Source organism: Leptonychotes weddellii, unplaced genomic scaffold (genome assembly GCF_054177405.1).
Source record: "Leptonychotes weddellii isolate Sample4059 unplaced genomic scaffold, ASM5417740v2 HiC_scaffold_2591, whole genome shotgun sequence".
In the NCBI taxonomy this organism is placed as follows: domain Eukaryota; kingdom Metazoa; phylum Chordata; class Mammalia; order Carnivora; family Phocidae; genus Leptonychotes; species Leptonychotes weddellii.
Genome location: NW_027851135.1, coordinates 1 through 3957, shown reverse-complemented (window position 1 = coordinate 3957; position 3957 = coordinate 1). Strand labels below are relative to the sequence as shown.

General features: G+C 34.3%; 1 pseudogene; it reads right to left on the bottom strand.

Annotated features, from left to right (window-relative positions):
• Nucleotides 1-740: 740 nt before the first annotated feature.
• LOC102732839 (fatty acid-binding protein 5 pseudogene) lies at nucleotides 741-1516 on the bottom strand (annotated as a pseudogene).
• Between the last annotated feature and the right edge of the window lie 2441 nt (nucleotides 1517-3957).

Genomic DNA, 3957 nt, shown 5'->3' with positions numbered 1-3957 from the left:
TATTTTGTATTACAATTTGTCTCCTGAAGGTCAAGTAACCTGGTTTGGTTATGAAAGTCCTCGTAGCTTCTGGGACTATATCAGAGTGGCTTGCCGGAAAGTTTCACAGAATTGTATCTGCAGCATTGAAAATATGGAAAATGTCAGTTCCTCTAGAGCTAAGGTAAGACATAATTAATAAAATGCCATGTGTATAATCTAATCCTCCACAGTTTTGACTCAAATAGAAAATTCTGAGCTCTTTGCTATACAATTTTTTTTCTTGGTTGGGATTTAGCACTTGACCATGTTTAAAATCTTTTATAGGTTTCTATTTTTTTTTTAGTTGCATATAGTTATATAGAATGCTCTTGAATCTTCCTTGTTGCCTTTTGAATAGCAAGAAGGTTTGAAGCTAGTCACTATGAATTCTTTTTTGAGAAGCACTATAAAATATTTCCTGTTCTGTGAAGTTTCTACATTTCTTGAGTTGCCCAAACCAGTGGCTCTCAGTGTCCTGAGGAACCCTGGGGGTTCATAATGTCAAAAGTATTTTCGTGTAGTACCACAATGTTATTTGCCTTTTTCACTGTGTTGACACCTGCACTGCTGATACAGAAACAATGGTGGCAAAATTGCTGGTTCCTTAGCATGAATTAAGGCAGTGGCATCTAACTGCTAGTAATCATTGAGTTTTTCCCACTGCACTCAGTCAAAAAAAAAAAAAAGGAAAAAAAAAAGCTAGTTCCTTTTTTTTTAGCACAAATTTTGTTTGCAAAGGGATGATCCTAATTAAATCAACACTTTAAAATAAATGCATATAAAATGTTTGTGATAAAGATAATTGAACACAGTAATGGAAAAAAAAAAAAGCAGTATGGAGATTTGCTCATTGAACTGTGCTTGTTCATCCTCACAGCTAATTCCTGTCCAAAATGATGATGGAATTTTTACTCTACTTTTTCATAGACCCGAGTACAGGTGACATTATTTATGACGCATTCCACCACTAATTTCCCATTTTCCAATTTTCTTGTGATTGTGCTTTCCTTCCCATTCCATTCCTGATGTTGAACCAACGCGCCGTCTGTGAAGTTGCAGACCGTCTGAGTTTTTCTGCCATCAGCTGTAGTTTCTTCAAACTTCTCTCCCAGGTTACATCAAAACTGTGTTGTTTTCAAAGTGCTCTTCAAAGTGTTTTTATGGTGAGGTTTTTGTCGTCAGAAGAGATGATACAATCTGGTTTGGCCATTGCACCCACTTTTCGCAGAGCCATTCTCACTCCTACTTCCTTCACGTATTCGTCAAAGCCTTTGCTTTCCACTAAGCGCCATCTTCCTACTGGCTGCTGAATGGTGGCCATGGTGGGCGTGAGCCGGTGGGCCTAGCAAGCAGAGCAGAGTGGGGCATCCGGAGCGTGGCTTCCCAAAAGCTAGTTCCTCTTAAAAATGTCCATGATGGTGCAGTAAACGTTATTAATTTTATTAAATCTCAACCTTTGAGTGCCTATCTTTTTAATATCCTGAGTAATAAAATGGAAAGTATGCATAAAGCATTTGCAGCATACTGAAATATGATGGTTGTCTCAAGGAGAAGTACTCATGTAGTTTGAATTGTGAGCTAAATTAGACACTTTTGTCACGTAATACTATTTTTACTTAAAAGAAAAGCATACAAACTATAGTTTTTTAGACTGAGACATTTGGTAGAATTTTCTTTTTTTTTTTAAAGATTTTTTATTTATTTATTTGACTGAGAGGCACAGAGAGAGAGGGAACACAAGCAGGGGGAGTGGGAGAGGGAGAAGCAGGCTTCCCGCCGAGCGGGGAGCCCGATGTGGGGCTCGATCCCAGGACCCTGAGATCATGACCTGAGCCGAAGGCAGACACTTAACGACTGAGCCACCCAGGCGCCCCTGGTAGAATTTTCTTGAATAAAAATGAACAAAGTGAGCCTGTTAATTCAAGGGAAACAGCTGACAGCATTGGTTGCCAGTGGTAAAATTAAAACTTTAAGTAAAAATTAGAATCTTGGAAAACTTGCATTCACCATCTTAAGCCTAATAGTTTTCCTGTACATATAGACTTTTCTCATAACAATGATGTTGATATTAGCAAATGCGTTTTTTAATTGTTTAATGAAATGTGTTAGCATTTGGTAAACCTGCAAAACTCATAATTCCAATGATCGATGCATGGAATTATAAAATCTTGCACGGGTATAAGATCTGTTCAGACCAGTGGATTTAATGAAACACAGTATGAAAAGTTCATTGATATGGTTATATTTTCCATGTTGCAATTAGCCTTTTAGAAATTATTAGTTACTGAGTTTTAATGGAGAATTAAAGGAGAATGTCCACAATTATCTGAAAAGGCTGTAAAAGATTCCCTTTTGCAACTATGTATGTATGTGAGGCTAGATAGCCTTCATCCAAAACAACACAATATTAACAGATTAAATATGGTAGCTGATCCTTAGTTTTCTTTTATTAAGTCATACATTAAAAATTTGAACAAATGTAAAACAGACCCACTTTGGTCACTAATATTTTTGTTTAGGAAAAGATAGTTATTTTTCATAAAATATGTTATTTATGTTAACATATAGTGGGTTTTTTTTTTAATTACCTAATATTTTAGGCTTTGGTTTAGGAGTTTTATTTTTTTTTATTGGATTGTCATACTAGGTTCCTTACTATTTTTGGCACTTAAGAATTATAGAATGAAATCTAAGTAGAAAATAAAGATTGAAAATAGATATGTACAGTTTTAAGATCAAGACATAATTCATTATTTTATAGTTACAAACAAAAATTACGTGTTTATAATAAATGAAAGTATAAAAGTCATCTTTCAAAAGTATATAGTTTCTGAGATTATTGTTCCTGCATCTGTTTTTATTTAGGATATTTTTTCTTCTGGAAAATTACTGGTTACTATAATTGATAAAGGTATATTTAAATTAAATATTTTGTAAAACAAAAACTGATTAAGTTTTTAAAAATGAGATTTATAATATTTAAATTTAGTGAGATGATTAGAAACATAGCTAAACATTTTAAAATTTATAATGTGGAAGTGTATTTTGGGGTAAAGTTGATAGCTATGATTTTTGTTACCTTGTGAAGACTTAAGCCTTGGATTTCACTGTCTAAAACTGCTACTCCCTCCTTGACTGCCTTCTGCCAGTCCAACCAGGGGGGCTGTCTGAGCAATAGTTAACTTTCTGTTTCAGTGTCTTCTAACTTTTTTATATTGAATCAGTTTTCCTCTCTGAGTCACACATTTTTCAAGCCAAATGTCTTCATTTTTAAGTCAATCATAGCTAGATTTTTTAAAATACTTTTTCTTATAGTTGTTTAAATCTTGTTTTTTTTTTATAATATATTTTTTTAAAGATTTTATTTATTTATTTGAGAGAGAGAATGAGATAGAGAGATCATGAGGGTCAGAGGGAGAAGCAGACTCCCCGCCGAGCAGGGAGCCCGATGTGGGACTCAATCCCGGGACTCCAGGATCATGACCTGAGCCGAAGGCAGTCGCCCAACCAACTGAGCCACCCAGGCGCCCCTAAATCTTGTTTTTTATATTAACACCTTTCTTCTTAGCCATAATATTATCTTAGTAGTCCTTTGGCCTCTATTTTCTCAAACTCTTGACTTTATGCATTTATTTACTTTCTAATTGATTGACTACAGGTTTAAAAAAATGTGCAATCTGAATTCTCCTTTGCATCTTCGTTGAGTTTATATCATTTTTCCTTTCATGTTTTCCTTATGGTTTAAGAATAATATGTTGGTTTCTGTAGGTTATCTTATCTCCTGTGATCCAGATAATTACTTCCCTCCTCCACTTCACTTACATATGAAGGATTAAAGTGTTTTTTTTTTTTTTTTTTTTTCATACAATTTTTTTTTTATTCTTATGATAATCCCCATACATTACATCATTAGTTCTAGATGAAGTGTTCCATGAT